Below are 21041 nucleotides of genomic sequence, written 5' to 3' on the forward strand. Positions count from 1 at the left end.
GATTTGAAAAATAAAGATTTGGAAGAGAAATGAGATGAGCGACAATGAACGACTAGTGTAATGACGGCAACAAGAAGAAACTTTGAACAAGACAAAAAAAAATGTGCACATATATAATATGGGGTGGAGATATCAATAACTTGCAAGAAAATGAGGCACTTTTAAAAAGGCAAGGCAAAAGGATGAAAGATTGCAATGCATGGGGTTCCAATATCAATAACTCATGGTAGCTATTTCGCTAAAGACAAAATATGGATGTAGGGATCAAAGAGGAAGGGGGTGATCAAAGAAATTGGATGTCTTGAGAAAAATACTAGGGTGCTATTAACCATCCAAATCTTCTCTTGTAAGAAAAAAAATCTCCTCTTTTTGCTTGCATATCACACACCAAAGAGATGTATCTGTCCATACAATCTCCACTATCTCAAGATGAATGAATTTTCCAATACCCTACCCTACCCGAGAAACTATTTCGGGTCAGGTTGGGTTTTTCTTGAGAAAACCCAAGATTCATAAACCCGGCCTTGCCCAAGATAGTTTCTCGGGTTGGGTGGGGCCGGGTCGGGTCGGGTTTTTTCACATTTTCAATAAATGATTGTGACAAGAGGAAAGTGTTCCTGAGCTCGAGATCAAATAAGCTTATCTGAGCTTGAGCTCAAAAACACATGTGGCCTCATATTTTTGTGGGGATCCAAAGCATTCATTTGAAAGGCCCTTCCATGGATAGGGTGTGTACCAAAAATCAGCCTTATAGGATCATCCTAACCCTACCATTTGTGGAGGGAAAAAATGGGCAGAAACATGGACACACAGTGTCTGTCCATTTTCCCCTCCACCTTTGATTGGGTTAGGATAAACCTACAAGGTTGATTTTTGGTACACACCCTATCCATGAAAGGGACTTCCAAATGGATGCTTTGGATCCTCCCAAAAATGTGGGGCCACATGTGTTTTTGAGCTCAGCTCGAGCTAAGGAACACTTTCCTCTTGTGACAATCCTAATTTTGATATATTGAGATAACTTCTAAGAGAAAATGACTAATGATATCAAGTACATAATTAATCACAGTTTGCAAATGGAATCTAGTCGTTAACTTATGATACTAATAGTAATAGTGACCAGTGAGAATATTGTGCAACAAGTTATTGCTGAAATATTCTAAGAAGAATCCACTGATAATAAAACAATTTTCATTATTGAGTAAAAAAAACTCAATCACATATTGGGGCCACCATATATATGCAAGAGATTAGTGAAAAAAGTGCTCAGTGGTGGTTTAAATCTACTGAGCAACACACCTTTAAATAAAAATAAAAATTCATAATTATTAATAAATTTTCAAACAAACAATGATGATCATTACAAGCAAGCAATGAATTTGGAAAAGCAATGTAAAAATTTTCATCTCAACCTTCGCAAAAGTGTTGGGAGCAATTGCACTTAGTCATCACAGAGGTGAAATTTTCCCCTTCTTTATTTGAAATTTTTATGTGCTCTAAAAAAGGGACAAACCTAACTCTCCCCTGCACAAATAAAAGGGTTAATTAAGATTAGGGGTGTAAACGGATCAAATTCGGAGCGGATATGGCTATATCCGAATTCGATTACAGTATACACTATCCGAATTATGGCTATATCCGAATTCGATTACAGTATACACTATCCGAATTCGGATTCGGATTCGAATTCGACGGATATTTAATATCTATTACCGAATTCGTATCCGTCGGATATTGTTCGAATTCGGATATTATCCGTATCCGTTTATCCGGTAAATTCGAACATTTTATTGCAGCACTTTATCTTTTTTCTCCTACTTACTCGGATGAATTTTTCAAACCCTAAAACTAGACCTCTACATTCTCTTCACAAAATTAACTCTCAAACCCTAAAATATATGAGATCATCTTCTTCCTTTTAAAACAAACGCAGAGAGAGAGAGAGAGAGAGAGAGAGAGGGGGGGAGGCGATGGGGATGGATGATAGTGTTGGTAGTGGTCTTTGGGTTTTTCCTTCTTTTTTTTGTATATGATGGAATGGGTTTGGGTTATTTTGATGGAATGGGTTTGGGTTATTTTGATGGAATGGGTTTGGGCTATTTTTGTTTTTATTTTATTTTTTCTAAAAAGAATATTCACTTTTCTTATAGAAACAAAAGATAGTATGTCATTACTAAAAATAAATATTAATGATATTATTAATAATAAATAAAAAGGATTTACTTCTCGGATTCGGATGTTAAACGGATCAGATATACCATTTACCAGATTCGCATCCACTAAGAGCCGGATATCTCATAAACGGATTCGGATAATATCCGCTTGAAACGGATTCGGATAATATTCGCTTTAAACGGATTCGGATGCGGACGGTAATCGAATTTCCGGATATCCATTTACACCCCTAATTAAGATTATCCTATAAAGAAGACTTTGGGGACACGACTTATCTATGGTAGGACCAAGAAATTACTAATTTACTAGGTTAGATTATCCAAATAGGTGGGTTGTACAGTAATTTTTTTTTTTTGACGCGTAATTCCCCTCGTATCATATAAAATATCTCCTTGTTGGACCGTATTGCCCATTATACTTGGGCCCTGTTTATTTTGAATTAGGCAGTGATAAATCGACCCAAATATCTTAAATCAACCCTATGTCTCTCTCTCACTCTCCTCTGGGTTAGAGAGAGAGAGAGTGGAGAGAGAAAGAGACACAGGGGGTTTTAAAATATATATATATATATATATATATATATATATATATGGGGTCGATTTATCACTCCCGTTTGGATTTCGAGAGCCAATTGTGTGTCCAAAATTGATTATTGTCATAACCCATTTTGAGAACCTAATTTTGAGTCAATTTCAAGTTCAATACTCAATTTTTTACTCACAACCGATTCTCAAAATCCAAAACAAACAGGCTATTAGTGGTCGTCGGCTCTTTGGATTACTAACCCTATTCCTTTGGTTTGAACGTGATTGAATTATCTTAAACCGTTGAACAAAACCTCAGTAAAAAAAAATAACACCATTGAAGAATTCTTTCAAGATCACTTTTTATGTATTTTTAACTAAGATAAAAATATGCAGCACACACAACAAGAACACTGAGAATTTATTTGGTTCAGCAATAGTGACCACAACTGCAGGCGAGGTCCATTCCTCTACTATAAGAAATAAAAAATAAAACTAAATAAATTCCCAAATCCCAACAACCTAAACCCTTTTCCTTTCTCAAAGCTAGAAAAAGAGGCATGTGCAATGAACACAAGAAAAAAAATTCAGGAAGACCAACAAACAAAAAAGAAAATTGCTAGCGTCAATTGCCTCTGTCGCACCTCAGAGCAGCCACCTCGTGAATGAAGACAACAGTTTTTGTCTCTATTCACGAGGTGGCTGGTCTGATGTGCAACAGAACGGCGGCGAAAAGCCTTTTGTGATGGACCTTAGCAAATCCCAAGAAATAATGACATGTGTTCACTGCAAACACAGTACGTCAGTACCCAACCTCATGGAGCATGTAAAACTTGCTCAAATCCTAGGTCGCACCTCAGAGCAGCCACCTTGTGAATGAAGACAATAGTTTTTGTCTCTATTCACGAGGTGGCTGGTCTGATGTGCAATAGACCAGCCGCAAAAAGCCTTTTGTGATGGAACTTAGCAAATCCCAGGAAATAATGACATACGTGTTCACTGCAAACACAGTACGTCAGTACCCAACCTCATGGAGCATGTAAAACTTGCTCAAATCCTAGGTCGCCCCCCGCCCCCACCCCCCACCCCCCACTCTTCTCTCTCTCTCTCTCTCTCTCTCTCTCTCTCTCTCTCTCTCTCATGGGTTCAAAATGGTGGCCCCACTCCATAAAACATGAGGTGCATGTAAAATAGTGGGTCCACCCCATCAAAGCATTAGGCGTAAAATAGTAGGCCCACCTCAATAAAATATTAGGTGTACATGGTTATTCATGAGGTTGGTGAAGATAGTGAGCCCCACTTCATCAAAACATGAGTGCAAAATGGTAGTCCCCACCATATGCATTCGCTTGAGTGGAAATTGTGAGACCCACTCCATCAAAACATGAGGCAAATGTTAAGACCCACCGGATGCATGGATTTGAGTGGAGTTTGTGGGACTCGTGCTATCAAAACATGGTGTAAAATTTGTGAGTGTGAGTGTGTGTGTGTGTGTGTGGGGGGGGGGGGGGGGGGGGGGCGGGGGAGGGGACACCCTATATATGGTTTTGGGTAAAATTGGTGGGCCCTACCAAATATCAAAAAATGAGGTGTAAAATAGTGGGTCCCACCCATGTTATGCGCGCATTGTTGTAAATTGATGAGTCTCACCTTATAAAACATGTGCTGTAAAAAAAAAAAATTCAGTGGAAAAAAAATTTCAATAAAATATGGGCCTCGCCTTATCAAAAAATCTGAATATGCAATTGTAAAATAATACTCTATTTTAAAAAAAAAATTAGTAGAAAACTTTTTTGAATAAAAATTTCCATTGCAAAGATTATTATTTTTTATTATTTTTTATTTTTTATTTTTTAGAGATACACACGCATGCATAGACATAAATGTAAGCTTAATTATTAAATTGTAGTCGGAGCCCATCTAATGTCAACGATTTAACACAAAAAAGCACCACCAGCTCATTTGATATCGAGCAGGTATCTCTCGTGTTCAATTCGAGGCCACCAATGTCACGGGCTTGGGCTTCTTGTAGGGCCCAACTTCATAAGTTTTAGCTTCTCTTCTAGTCTCTTCTCCAATTTTATAAACGATAAGATTGATAGATTTATAAATCTTTTATGGGCGTGAAATGTTGTGAAACTGAAGCAATTCGCATAGTCATTAGCGGATCAAAATGACTTAAGATGCACTAGAAATTATATGATGAAAGGGCGTACAAACATGTGAAGTTTGTACGGAAGCACCATCCCTGTTGGATCAAATATCAAGGATGAGATGATGGGCTGGTTGGAAGACACTGTAATGCTCTGATTTTACAACAAAAATCCACACTTATATATGTGGCAGTAAATGAACTGAGAGAAACATAACATAGCACACCTGTGTAAGAATTTTTAGGGACTTGCATGGAACATGTTTTGGCTTTTGTAAAACGGATTGTAAAGAATGTTTGATCATGGTAAAGAGTAATCTAGATCGGCTCATATACGGTTACTGATAAAAAGGTTTGAGCCAGGAACACTTTAGTCACGTGTGTTCACGTTGGAAGTGGTATGGTAATGGGTTAATATGTGTGGGCCTGTTGTGAGGCCAATAAGGTCAGTGAGCTTATTTGAGAAACAAGAATTTGTAATGAGTGGACTCTAGGGTTTCCTTTGAGTTATTGTAAATACGAGATTGGTCACTGCTCACACACATAAGGTTTGTTATTTCTCCCATAGGAATACACATAAGGTCGTGGAGAGAGTCGAAGACCACCCAAGGTTGGTTTCCTTGTCTTGCTGAGATCGGATGATGAAATCATATTTGTCAAAAGCCATGGACGGACAGATCGGATCGTGAAATCATCTTTGTCAAAAGCCAGGGACAGAGGTATTTATGCCCAATCTCGTCTTGTGTTTATTTTTCTTGACTTATGATTTGAACACAAAATATTAAGTTCAACAACGTGAACATCAAGAAACACATGTATGCATGTGGTTTGGTTTTTGTGCCTATGTCCAAGGGACTACAACCGATTTCCATTGTAAGAGACAATACCAGGATTACAAAATATATTCCAAGAAAACCCCTACCCCTTTCTCACTGAAAAATCTCCTCCCAATTACTTTTGGTATCCTACTTTTGTAAAATCCAAGCAAGTTTGTCCTGTGCATCTTACGGTTTAGAAGAGACCATTCATGTAAGACTGTTTGGTTGCACAAACTGTCGGCATCCACTTAGATTTTGAGAGAAAAGTAAAGTATAGTCCTCGTTTAGCTGCTAATTTTGCATTGAAAATCTAGGAGACTCCCCAATATAGAGAAAGACGGATTTCACAACACCGGAAAATCCTCTTCTCAAATAGTGAAACCAAAGTTTACACTAGCCCAAGATGAACAACCAAGAAGAAGAAAAACAATGCCCATAAGAGATGTGCTTCAATATATGAGAGAAGAACAAAACATACAAGATAAAGAACAATAAAAAGAAGAAAGCTTCAAGAGGAAAGCTTGCACACAAGAAAGCTTCAATGGAGGTCTAGGTAGATTGTTCTTTCTAATGGAGAATCTCTACAAAAAGAAGTTAAAAAATGAGAATGCGCTAGTCAAAGGAAGTAAAGAGAAGTAATAGCTTTGGTAGGAGATAGTGGGTATGGGAAAGTGGGGACTTTAATGCTAGGATAGTGGGTTTAGAGTTTCAAGTAGAGTTTGAATTTGAAATAGGAAGTAGTGGAAAAAGTTGTAGCAAACATGTGTGGCTCACACATGTGCAAGCTAGGCCAACAAAAGACCAAAATGCCCATGGACACAAAATACATATTTCTCCTCACTACGTCTCTCAAAATAAAAATAAAATAAAGCAACCAAAAAATACACTTTAAAATTAACACTCCCCCTTAAAGTGATTTTTTGGAAACTACTCCAAGCTTACCCCGAAGTAGCTCAAAGGGTCCTTTGGAAAGTGACTTAGTAAAGATATCGGCAATGTTCTCATTGCTCCTCACTTCCGCTACACCAATTGTACCATCTAACACCTTTTCACGAATGAAATGATGCTCGATCTCCAATATGCTTTATTCTTGCATGACAAACCGGATTTATGACAAGTTTAAGTGCACTTTGGTTGTCACCAAGAATAGTCGTCGCCTTGTGAATAGGTAAATGAGCATCTTCAATCAACCGCCGCAACCAAACGCATTCTTGAAATGCAAGAGCGGCGGCCTTATATTCCACTTCCGTTGTTGAAAGAGACACCGAATCTTGTTTCTTGCTACACCAAGAAATACCCGCCGATTCTCACAAAAACACATAACCGGAAGTAGATCTTCGATCATCCTAGTCCCCTCCATAATCAGCATCGGTAAATCCATTCAACACAAAATCAACTCCTCTCTTGTAAAGTAACCCAAAGTCAAGGGTATAATTCACATACTTCAAAATCCTCTTTGCCGCCTCCAAGTGTGGTTTCCGTGGCGCTTGCATATAGCGACTAACAAGCCCAACGGAAAAAGAAATGTCTGGTCTCGTGATAGTCAAGTAGATGAGACTACCCACAAGAGCACGATATGGCCGCGGATCCGGAAGAAGCTTTACTTCTCCCCGCCTTATCTTTATGTTGGGATCAAGAGGAGTAGAAGATCTTTTACTTTGACCCATCCCAAATCATCCAACTAATTTCTCCGCATAGCCTTTTTGAGAAACTAGCACATCATCCTTCAAGGTCTCCACCTCCAAGCCAAAAGAAAGTGACTTAGCTCTCCCAAGTCCTTCATCTCAAAACGAATGGATAGCTCCTCCCTTAACTTTACAACCTCAACATCATTATTGCCGGTAACTATCATGTCGTCGACGTAAAGAAGCACAATAACAAGCAAGCCTTTGTCTTTCTTCACAAATAAACTAGAATCGGAATTAGAAGCAAAATAACCGCAAAATTGCAAGTATTTGGCAATCTTACCATACCATGCCCTTGGAGCTTGCTTCAACTCATAAAGAGCTTTCTTGAGCTTGCAAACATGAGTCGGATGATGACTTGAATTATAACCCGGCGGTTGCTCCATGTAGATGTCTTTGTCAATCTCACCATATAAAAATGCATTTTTCATATCAAGTTGAAACAATTTTCAACCTTGACAAGCGGCCAATGAGACAACAACTCGGACGGAAGTCATCTTTGCAACGGGGCTAAAGGTCTCCTCATAATCCTCTCAATACTTTTGAGAAAACCCTCTAGCCACCAACCTTGCTTTGAACCTATCCACACTCCCATTCGCTTTCCGCTTCAATTTGTATACCCATTTACATGTAACCGGGTTCACATCATTAGGCTTAGGAACAAGATCCCAAGTCTCATTTTTCACAAGTGCATTCATCTCTTCATCCATGGCATCCTTCCATTCTCTCACCCATTTTGCTTCATCAAAGCAAGAAGGCTCATTGTCATCAAATGGACCAAAAAGGAAACAAGAATAAGTGCTCACCATGTTTTCATCCCGATACCGTGCCGGCTTGACAATCTTTCTTTTTGATCTTCTAAGATGTGTTGCACTACACTCTTCTTCATTAGTTTCTTCATTTTGCATCATCTTGATCATGACATGCAACACCACTCCCCCTTTTACCTTGCTCCCTTATAAAATACACCCAAGTGAATCTAGTAAAATCATCAACAAATAACAACATATAGCGGAAGCAGAAAAGTGAAAGTGTCCTACAAGGTCCCATTACATCACTATCGATAAGGTCCAATGGGGCCTTGCACCTTGAAAGAGACTTATCAAATGTAAGACGATGTGCCTTACCATATTGACAACCCTCACACACCTTTCTACTACCAAAATAATTTAAATTTGGTAGCACATTCACTAGATTCTTAATCACCATGACCTTCAATTTATCCATGCTAATATGACCCAATCTAGCATGCCAAATTGAAGCGCCATCATTTGTACTCATTTTATCAACATATAAGGTTGAAGCTGATAAAACAAACAAATATTTAACTCTCTTACCGGTGTAGACAACATCCGCCTTCAAACTTAAAAATTCCGAAGAAATTTCACCTCCTTAGGCCCAAACAAAACATAATTTCCCGCATCAACCACATTTGCGACCTCGAAAAGATTCTTCTTCATACCGGGAACATGAAACACACTCTTAAGTGTAATAGGATCCTCATTTGCTCCACCAATGGTAATGGCCCCTTATTTCTCTACCGGATGTATGGTGTTGTCCGCCGTGATGATAGCGTCACTGCCTTCATAATTTCGGAACTTTGAGAACTTAGATTCGTCATCAGTAAGATGATTCCCACAACCGGAATCAACAATCCAATCATTCTCAAAATTGATGGATGCCAAAGCACCCACCGTAGTAGTTTCCGCCATGAAACATCTACCCAATCTTCTTCATTTTTTCGGTCATCAACATTTTCGGCTACATTACCATCCTTCAATTTCACACGGCAATTCTTTTGTACATGCCCAAGTTTACCACATCAGTAACACTTGATACCCTTTCGATTTCCATTACTCATAACGGATGATCCACCTTCCTCTCCACCTGTACTTGGAATATTTTTCTTCTCTTTATATTTGTTGGAAGGCTTCTTGTTGCTTGAAAATAATGCTTCTCCTTCACTCCCGGATATTGAACAACCCGCCATTTGTCTAGCTAAAGACTCTTGTGAAGCAAGAAGATTCTCAAACTCCACCAAACAAGGTTGACGATCCCACCCTTGAATCGACGTAACATATGGAATGTACTATCTTTTCAACCCACGAATAATATGCCGCTTCATTCGTGTCTCCGAAATAGGCTCTTCCGGATCCAATAGAGAAATCTCCGAACAAAGATTCTTAATCTTCAAAAAGAATTGAGAAATAGAGAGACTACCTTGTGTAGTATTTGCCAACTCATTCTCCAACATTTGTAGACGAGCCATATTTTTCTTGTTTAGCAATCCATCAAGTGTAATCCAAATCTCACTCGCCGATTTACACCCAATGATGTACTCAAACAAGTCATGCGAAATAGACCGCTTCAAAAGAAATTCGGCCTTAGCATTCTTCATCCTCTGCGCCTTCAACACATTACCATTTTCTTGTGTATCTTCCGGAGCCACATTTGCATCTCCACAAACAACATCTCATAAATCTTCTCCCACAAGATAAGACTCCATACTTATTCTCCATATCTTGTAATTTGATTGATTTAGCAACTCAATGCCTAGTCCACTAACCCTTCCACTCATATCCATCTTCAAAGCACCGATTGAACTTCTTCACCAAGGAAATCTAGACAAGCACCTACTACCACCCTTGTGGCTTTGATACCATAGAGAGAAAGACAGATTTCACAACACCGGAAAATCCTCTTCTCAAATAGTGAAACTAAAGTTTACACTAGCCCAAGATGACCAACCAAGTAGAAGAAGAACAATGCCCAAAAGAAATGTGCTTCAATATATGAGAGAAGAACAAAACATACAAGATAAAGAACAATAAAAAGAAGAAAGCTTCAAGAGGAAAGCTTACACACAAGAGAGCTTCAATAAGCTTCAATGGAGGTCTAGGTAGATTGTTCTTTCTAATGGAGAATTTCTACAAAAAGAAGTTAAAAATGAGAATGGGTTAGCCAAAGGAAAGTAAAGAGAAGTAATAGCTTTGGTAGGAGATAGTGGGTATGGGAAAGTGGGGACTTTAATGCTAGGATAGTGGGTTTAGAGTTTCAAGTAGAGTTTGAATTTGAAATAGGAAGTAATGGAAAAAGTTGTAGCAAACATGTGTGGCTCACACATGTGCAAGCTAGGCCAACAAAAGACCAAAATGCCCATGGACACAGAATACATATTTCTCCTCACTACATCTCTCAAAATAAAAATAAAATCAAGCAATCAAAAAATACACTTTAAATTAGGGTTATTTACTGTTACATGCTGGACATTTGAAAAAATGACGAGAAAATGTTGACTTTTGAAAAAACTCTAAGAAATGCTATTTTATTAAAAAAATGACTTTTAGGACGAAAATACCTCTAACCTTACTTTATCTTTCTCTTCTTTGTTTTTACACTTTTTTACTTTTACTTTCAAGTTTTAGGTTTTACTCCGACCCTTTTTGTGTGAAACAACCCATTTTCCGGCGATAGAAGCCTTCTTCTCTGGCGAAACATCTTCATTTCTCCGGCATATGCTCATTGTCTTGAGAGGGTAGAAGGAGTTCTCTAGAGACGCTCCTTTCTCATTTTCTTTTTCCTCCCCCAAAAATCCAAAATCTCATTATCTTTGTAAGTATTTCCCCTTTTCTAGTGGCTGTAGCCAAAATTAGTTGTCCAAAGAGCGCTCACTAGGCAAAAGGGTAGTGGAAGCCAAAATGGTACTCGCACCGGTTATTCATAGCCAAAAAATAGGTTACTTGAAGCTAAAAAAATGTAACTCAAATCCAAAATCGATAGCTCAAACCCACAAAGTGATAGTCGAAGCCAAAATAAGAAGCAAGACACTCGAAGCAAAATGTAAGTTATTTGAAGGCAAAAATGATGGTCAAAGCCCAAAAAATGCTAGTTGAAGCCAAAAAAAAGTTACTTGAAGCAAAAAATGATAGTCGAAGCCAAAAAACTAGTCGATGCCAAAAAACAAATTACTCAAAGCCAGAAAAAGTTACTTGAAGCAAAAAAAAAGTTAGTTGAAGCCAAAAAAAGAAGTCGAAGATAAAAAAAATTTAGTCAAAGCCAAAACGTGTTAGTCAAAACGAAAAAAGAAGTTTGTCGAAGCCCAAAACGTGATAGTCGAAGCCAACAAATATTTCTCGAAGCTAAAATATATTAGTTAAAGATGAAAAAAGTTCCAAATGTTACTGAAATTCAAAAGTTTTAGTCGCAGCCAAATACATGTTAGTCGAAGCAAAAAAACCAGTTATTCGAAGCCTAAAAAAATTTAGTCGAAGCGAAAAACACAACGGCAAATGTTACAGGAAACACATTTTTCACTTCGACCAAGTAATTTTTGGCTTCGACCAAGTAAATTTTGGCTTCAAATATCCTGTTTTGGCTTCGAGTACCTGTTTTTGCGTTGAGAAGAAGAGGGGGAGATCTCGAAACCCTTTTTGAGAAAGATTTGACGAGGCAGAAGGCTGATTGGTCCAATGTTGTGCATTTCAAGCAAAAAAAAACCTTTGAATACCCTAAAAAATTAGAGAGAGAGAGAGAGAGATGATGTTAGATGGAGTTTTGATAAAAAAAATAGAAATATAGAGAGAGAGGGAGAATGAGATTTCAGGCTTACCTTCTTACGTATTGCCGGAGAAAAGAGTAGGTTTCGCCGGAGAAGAAGCACTTCAACTAGGTTAAAAACAGGATAAAAGTAAAACAGTAAAAAGAAGAAGGGAAGCAAAATAAATGTACTGAGGGGCATTTTGGTCTTAAAATTTTGATTTTTTTTATAAATCAGCATTTATTCGTTTTTTCTGACATATTTATGTTAATAATGCAACTCTCTGACACGTAACAGTAAATAACTCTTAAAATTAACACCCAACGTGTTTATATGACATAATTACTACTAGTTTGTCAACGTGGCATCATCTCATTTTCTTTACACTTTCGAGCCAAATTCTATAGATAAGAGAGAATTTTGGTTGATAAGTATTGGAAAAAGTGCCTGTATTGGAAAAAGTGCCTCTCTATCTCTCTCCCTTCGTAAAAGCCAAATGGCTGTTAAAATGGCCGTTAGTGGCAAGTTCTCTAAAATGAACTTCGTATTGTCCCGGACTTAAAGTCGCGTTCTATAAGACAAAAAGCCCAGCCCACAGTTCAACTCAAACAAAGGTGAAATTTTAAATCCACCCCTAATCTCAATTCTCCCCTCTCTCACCCTTTGCACGTTTTTCTTTTGACGAAACCCTATTGGGTTTGTTGGGTCTCTGTTCTGTCATTTTAAGCTTTATCACTATCATCTCTAGATAAATTTCTTTCATCTTCCGGAAGGCAATTTTTTTTTTTTTTTTGCATTGTAACTTTGATCTCTTTGTGGTATTTCTCTGCTTTTTAGGTTTAAATGGTTTGAAAAATACAGGGTCTTAGCAATCCAAGGCTATAACTGGGATAAAAACCATTTAAAAGGAAACTGCTTAGCAGAAAATGTTGAGCACTAAAACGAAAATGAGCTGTTGGGAATTTTTTTCATCATGTTTTGATCTCTTTTTTGTGGTATTATACTTTTGATCTCGGTTGTGGCATTTCTCATTTAAAGTAGCATTCTCCTTTTAAATGATTTTCATACCAATAGATCGTGTTTAGAGCTTTGGGTTGCCTAGGCCCTGTTTTAGATTTTGATAACATATTGTGAGCCTAAAACCGATTAACTAAACTCAAAATAAGGATTAATTTTGAGTGTAATAATCGAGTTTTTACTCACAATCGATTGTCAAAATCTAAATCTAACGAGTCTTGACTTTCCCCTTATAATGGATTTCATCAGAAAGATTTTTTTTTATTATGAATGACAGTGTGTAGACAACTGTGAAGTTTTAAATACAAATTTAGGGATTTGGGTTGCTCTATTTGTTACTAGATTGTGGTTATGTGAGCCCCAACATTTGATTTTAGTGTTTGGATGTTGTGTTGATCTCTGAGCTCTTCCTCTGCGTGCAATTTCTCTTTATGTTATTTTACTGTCATCAAGGCACTATTTTAGTGTTTTGATAGGGTTTTTTTTTTTTCCCGAATGGTGTATCCACGCCGTAGGGATCTCGACATACCTCATTGCGCTTTTCAATGATTTGGATTGATTCAATCCTTGCCCAATGCATTACTAGTTTTTTAATGATTTGATTCAGTCCTTGCCCAATGCAGTAACTAGTTTTTCTTAGGTTCTTCATTCCTAGTCTTTCTCAGATTCTTCATCCCTTGCTTCTAACCAAAACCCAATGTAGTAACTAGTTTTTTTATATTAAATATCTTCATTTTAATAGCTTTTACTAACTAATACTCTTAGTCTCTTACATTTGATGTAGGAATGTGTTCTTATTCTAGAAGAAAATTTGAAGTTTTTTCTTAATGTTATTTCCATCTTCCAACTCATTTGTTTCTTTTTTTGCTTTTCCTTGCACACATGGCTTTGTGTTATGTTAAACGTTTCCTAATTTCACTTTATCTGCTTCATTTGGAGGTAGTTTGCTTGCTTCCCTTTGGTTAAAAACAAGTTACAAATTCATTGTTTTAGTCAATGTTGGACCATTAATTGCTTAAAACCTCTGCAGTAGTGATGAGTTCCCACCAGATGAGTCAGAGGAAGAAACGGCTCGTAATGTTCCAAATGATGACGAAGATCATGATTTTGACGGTGGGTTGCAAACTCAGACTCAACAACCTGAGTTAGGCATTGCGATCCAAGATAATATGACCATTACGATATGGGAAGATTCAATATGTCATACAGCTGTCATTAAAAATGGTATGTTTTATGGTTTATCTCATCTAAAGTTCTTTCATGATGAGTTAAATTTTATTTGCTAGCATATTATTAATTATTTTTTATACAATAAATTGAAGAATTGGCTGGAAGAATAGGCGGTTTATATTGGATCTTGGTGGGGCTCTATGTGTAGATTGTCTTGGTTGGTCGATAGGAGATTGAACTACATTTGTCTATGTCCTTTTATGTATTTTGGTGTTTTTTTTTTTTTGAATGATTGTATTTTGGTGTTATTATTGATGTGATTTCTAAATTTTACAGTATATATACAATTTGAATCCGTGTAACATTTTTAGGTACTATGTTCTAACCATTTAAAAATATCGACCAAATTATGATCCGAGTTTTCCTTTATTTGGAGGCATTAGTGGGACATACAAATGTACACTAGTATTTAGATCCATTAGTAGGGCCCACAAACCCACAAGGTAATAGTAAAAATTGAATATTATAACTCTAGGACTTCAAAGTCATGTATTGCTGACGACTAACATGCGATTTCAATGTCCTCGTCCCTTTAAAAAGCTAATGCTAGAGTCGTGAGAGTCCCAAGTGTCCGCACAGTCCAAGTCCAAGTCCCCAAAGAGATAGACAGTTTGGCTAAGTTCATTAGGAATTTAAAATCCCTCATGACTAAACCCACCTAAATATGCTCCTAGTCTAACTAGAAGAACTTTTCCACAATCATCTAAAAATAACACACACACACACACCCGAATCTCTACCTTATCTTGTTATGTATCTACCCTGAAGATTTTCTGTTAGTGTTGCCACTAGTATATTATTTTCACAATCATTGGCTTTAAGAAGCACTACCCACGCACACCATCAAATCAAGTTGTATCCTTTCACCTAGCTCGGTCAACTTGGCCAATGCACATGTGTAGTTGCACTGAGTCAACTCTGGAGAGTGACTTTAATTTGTCCTTTCCCATCATAGGAACCACAACCTCACCAGTCTGCAACCTTGACATATATCACACCTGTCTTCTCTACAATTGCAAAAGAGACACTATATAAGCGCTTTTCGCTTCATCCATCCTATTTTCAGCCATTGATAGAGGAAATATCGATAGAGGAAATAGGAATACTATTAAACACTAGTCCCCATAAGATGATACAAACTACTGTACTTCTCTCCCTTCTTAGGACCATGTAGCAATGTTCGATTTTTATAGCTCTACCTGCAACTACCTGTAACCCATGGAGTTTAATTTGAATTGAAAGTGAGATGATAATTAAATTTGAAGTTATAACTGATCTGAAATTAAAATTGAATTCAAAAGTTGAAATTATAAATTGAAATTCAGAAGTATTAATGCAATTGAAAATTGCTATGGATGCAATTGCTGAAGAGATGATGCAAACATGCTAATGCGCATTGATATGAATCAAATGTTATTCTTCTAGAGGAACATGATCAACTATAATAAAAAATATAGCGTTTTCTAGGAAGATAAGAATTGGAACAGGTTTAAAACTAGAACTGGACCGGAAAATAATTAATGAAAATCAAAGAGAGGAAATGGTATACTGGGGGATTTTTGCATTTAGCTTGTCTGGTAAGAACTTTCTCCTTGTTATAACTGATTTGGAATTTTCCTATAATTTCATTTTACTGTACTTGTTAGGGATTGATAATTGGGATTAGTGAACCTTCACATAACAGTCTGAAACGAATCAAACAGCATCCCTTCCCTATGTTCTAGAATTTATTTTGTTGGAACTGTATATAGTCAATCGTGCTGAGAACATGAAAGCCATGACATTTTAAGACTGACTCCATTGGAGGTTTTGAAAAATTAAATATTTTGAAGATAGAGCCAACTGAGAATATGAATTGTAATTTGAAAAAGAAATTGAGAAGGGTACATTCACAATCTTTTTAGGTCTAAAGTAATGACTCGGCTAGGAGATATAAAAATCAGAGTGATGGAATCTAATCATTATTTCATTGGGTGTTTACCTGTCATGGCTTCCACTTGACCAAAAGTTGAGCACTTAGATTTAACTTTTAGAAACTATGAGGGCTGATCTCCTTTTTGGATTTGAGTGCAGAAAAGTCTTTATTTGAAACTGAACTTGAAATGGCAATGATTTTTTTTTTAAATGGTCAGTTTCATTAAAGAGCATGACCGAGATAGTTGAGGAGCAAAGATTACAAAGGAAAGAGAGGAAAAATATAACCAAGAACACAAATCTTAAGCTGGGAGAAAATAAAAAATCTCTAAAGCCAATCTAGACACACCGGCCTGGGCAAGCCAATCAACCTCTTCATTCGCCGATCTCCTAACCTGGAAGAATTGGACTGAATGACCTTCCACATGATCGAGAGGATCTAATCAATAAACTCTGAAATTAAAATCTCCAAGGATGAGGAGATCTCCTATTAAGCCACCTGATAACATTGAGGGAGTCATGTGTGGGGAAGGATAGTAATAGATCAAAGCCACCCGATAGGTCATTGCGTCCTTTGCTAAGTTGTAAAATCTCTTTCGTTCGCCGTTTCGTTTTGGCGACCGGAACGGAATGCTTCGGTGTTTTGGCCGTTTCGTTCCGCGTTGCGGTCGAAACTTTTCGTTCTGCTTTCTAGAGGGAATTTTTTTTTAATAGTTAAAAATATGAAAAAATGCAAACAAATCATAAATTGTTAGAAAATTAGAGAAGCTTGAAGAGCTTAAAAGAAGATTAGAGTTCAGTAGATCTTAGTTGGTGGGAAAGTGTGTAAATGAAGGGTGAAAGAAAAAGAGTGTGGAAAAACAATGGTTAATGGGGTATATATAGCGGTGTGAATGCTTCTGGATGAGAAAAGACGGAAAATACCCTTCCAGCGGCTATAAAAAGGTCATAAACAGTCATAAAATGAGGGTAGAATGGTCCAAAAACAATCCCAACGGCTATAATGGCATTCCCATATTTTCTTTAATTTTTTCTGCCTTTTTAGACAATTTCAGCCGAAAAGGACTGAAACGGCCGAAACGAAACGAAACGAATTTTAACTGGATTTCGTTCCGATTTTCTGTCCGAAACCGAAATTTTGGCCCGTTTTGGCCGGCCGAAACGAAACGAAATATACAACTTAGGTCCTTTGTGTGGAGGCGGGAAAATAGGTAAACCATATATATGTTTATTCGTTGCAAGTTGGCAAGGTATGTATGGGGTGTAACGTGAATGCATTGGTAGCAATGAATACGTTGGAAGCAGCGAAGAGATAGCCGTTATGGGCTATCATAAATGTTGCTGATGGGTTGTATGGGCCATGGTTAATACTACGCATGGGTTGTGTGTGAACTGTATTAACTACTGGCCTATCAGAACACATCCATGGAGTATTCATCATATAACAACATGCTATTTCTAAAATTCCTCTGCCAATGTAGCCCCATTGACCTATTATTAGAATAGATCCACATCCTTGCCTCACTGATTCCTACCTTTGCTTATACAGTGCTCCATCTTCCATTTGGTTATTGTTCTCGTCACTATATCTTCACGAGTACAGTGTTCCATCTTCCATCTGTTGACAAAACAACAAACAAGACAATAGAGTAAAGAACTTTTCTTTCTTTAGTATCTTCACCAGTACCTTCTCTCCTTAAATGAAAATAAGAGAGAAACGGTTTGAACCTTGCAGCACACTTTGTGATGGAGGCTGGATACAACACGGAAAAAGAAACTATGTCGACGAACGTGAATCTTCCTCGAGTGACAGAAAAACATGAAAAGATTAAATAGGGGAAGCAGGTTGCGGGTCCAAGCAACACAATCACGTGATGGCTCGATCTAGAAGATGTGGCTTTGAACTGAGGTAAAGATAGATGCACAGATAAGGAATTGAGCAGTTTTTAACAGCACGGACCGAAGCTTCTTCCCGATCCGCAACAACACTATGAGCAGTGTCTGGAGGTTGAAGACGGAGTTAATCGGGTTTCCAACAACCAAGTTAACACGGAAGTGTGTTTCTTCTTCTCTGAATGGGCTCTGATACCAGTGTTAGACCACAGAGAAGAAGATTATAATCACGAGAATAATAGCCAAATGGAAGATGGAGCACTGTATAAGCAAAAGTGGGAATCGGTGAGGCAAGACTGTGGATTTATTCTAATAATAGGTCAATGGGGCTACAATGGCAGATGAGTTTCTGAAATAGCTTGTTGTTATATGATGAATACTTCATGGATGTGTTCTTATAGGCCAGTAGTTAATACAATCCATACACAACCCATACGTAGCATTAACCATGGCCCATACAACCCATCAACATCATTTATGATAGCCCATAACCGCTATCTCTTCATTGCTTCCAACATGTTCATTGTTACCGATGCATTCGCGTTACATGGGGGAGGATAGCATATGTGTTTCCTAAAAGGTTGTGAGAATTATTGGACTGCTGGTTGTAAGCTTCTTGATGGAAGAAAGGAAAGATTCTTTGGAATGTGATACTGCTACCCTCATTGTGGGTACTGTGGAAGGAGAGAAATGACGGAGTGTTCAAGAGAGAAGTAAAAAGCCCTCATTTCATTTTTATGAAGATTTTGGCCTTAACGATTGCATGGGTATTAATCCTCCCTTTAAGTTTGTTTCTACTTTTGATTTGTGTTATGGGTGGAGAGAGATTTGTTAGGGAGCCGAGCAAAGAGCAATTATCTCCCAAGCTTGGAGCCCTCCTGAGCAGGGCTTTCTAAAGCTTAATTTCGATGGATCCAGTCTAGAAAACTAGGGCCATCAGGCAAAGTGGACCTTCTCCGGACCCATCGGCACTGCTGATTCAAATGAGGTGGAATTAAGAGGGGTTTAAGGATCTTGGAATTTTCTTTAGACAAGGTTTTAGTGGAAGGCGATTTGCTTAATGTTATATGTTGGCTTAAGGGATGCACTCCAGCTCCTTGGCGGTTTGTGCACTGTATGGACAAGATCATAGACCGTATTGCCGGATCATTGATTACTTTTCACCATGTTATACGATTGGCTAATAGTGAGACCAATAGGCTTGCTAGAGATGGTGTTAATAAGGCGGCCTTGGAGACTTTTGACTTCCTCCTTAATGACATTGTTTGGAGGCTTATATTTGTCTTTTTGTTTCTTTTTTCTATATTTGTATTGACCACCTTGGTCGCGGGGCTTTCTCCCTGTCTTTTTATTCTTTATACAATCCATTACCATTACCATTCAAAAAAAAAAAAAAAACGTTGAGGGAGTCGCCCTCCACTATGAGGTTTTCCCGGTCTCTATTCACCACCACTCTGATACGCTGAAGAGCTACCTTGACTCTCTCCTCATTTAAGTCCTGAATACGGATCGACCCAGAGAAGGCTCACTTGGATGAGCAACTGTCCATTACTCATGGGCAATAAATGTTCCCCTTCGAGTAAGGGATTTTATGATTTTTCAAGGATAAGAATGGTCAGAAAGAATGGATAATGGCCCAGATACCCTCCTCCAAAGAATAATATTTTTTATATGACGTGACACTATGTTTAAATGGATGTGACAGCACCTGTTACTGTCTGATCCCTTATAGTGATCAGATCGAACATGGTTCATACCTTCGGCTACATCAAATTTTGCTCGCTATGAACAACTTTACACAGCCAAAACAAACATAACTGGTTTCTCATCCATCTTAAACATTTCCTCCTATCTTCTGTATCACCAAAATGCTCTCTTTATGTCCCCTATATTACAGATATTGAAGTTTGGTAGATGTATTTTCTATGGACCTCTCATAAGCCCTTGGGGTGGAAGGATCCAATGCTGCCTTTTATTGCAAAAACTGGCAGTTGGTTTGCCCCTCTTAACTGTTCAATGGTCAAAGATGCCTTTCAAAATTCGCTTATTTTTTCTGAGATGAACCACACTTTTATAGCTTTCTTCTTGCTACCTTGGTAAGGCTACTTTGTGTTAGAAAATTGACATTACCAAGGCATATGAATTGTTGAGTTGGGATTTTATCTTCAAAACTCCCAGCATGATTGTTCTGAGAATGCTAAATGAAAAAATCTTCTAATGCGTACTTTTATATCACTTCCCCTAATTTTTTGTCCTTGTTAGAAGGCTGCCAATAATAGAATGTCTACCCATGAGAGAAATGCTCAAAGAATTATTTTTCTATGGAATTGAAGAATAGTTGAAAGAAAAAAAATATTCCATGATCCTTTGCAGTACCAATTAAAAATTTTCAATTGCTCTTGGTAGGCATGCCTGTTGTGATTGTAAAGAGGGGAGGGCCCATCCAGTTTTTTAATTGATTTGAGTCAAACTCAAACCTGCTCAGTGAGTCGACTTCCATGATTATATTTTATGTTTTAAAAAAAAGCTCATTGTAGCTAACCCGTTGAAGACAGTTGGATTTTTGTAGAGAATTCGATGCTTCTGTTTGCTTGTCTTCAAGTGGCCATGGAAATCACCACGTAGCAGTCCTTATATCGGAATTCAAATTTTATCTAGTCCCGTTTGCTGGCTCTGAGCAGTATGGGTGCAACTTGGGTTGGGTCCAACCCGAACCCGACAGGCTTGACCAACCCGACCCTTTCTTCCTAACTATACTGTAATTTTATTGTGACCATGGTTTTAAATTTCGACCGAATTTTCAGAATTTCGGTCCGAAATTGAAATTTTGAGAAAATGCCATTTTTTATTTTTTTAAAAAAATGTTACAAAATTTCGAGCCAAAATACCATATTTCGCCCCGAAATTTCGGATTTCAGTGCGGTCCAAAATCGGTACCGAAACCGAAATTTAATACCTTGATTGTAACCTAATGCTGACCTGACCCCAAAGTCAATATCCAGTTTTTCATATTTTGATTCTGTTTTGTGTCAGGCCAACCTAAACCCAACCCGTCCGGATTTGGAAAATTGGGTTACGCTGGCTGGGTTAGGGTTG

Source organism: Tasmannia lanceolata, unplaced genomic scaffold, assembly GCF_043159265.1.
Source record: "Tasmannia lanceolata isolate RefF3 unplaced genomic scaffold, GAP_Taslan_0.1 ptg000019l, whole genome shotgun sequence".
NCBI lineage: Eukaryota > Viridiplantae > Streptophyta > Magnoliopsida > Canellales > Winteraceae > Tasmannia > Tasmannia lanceolata.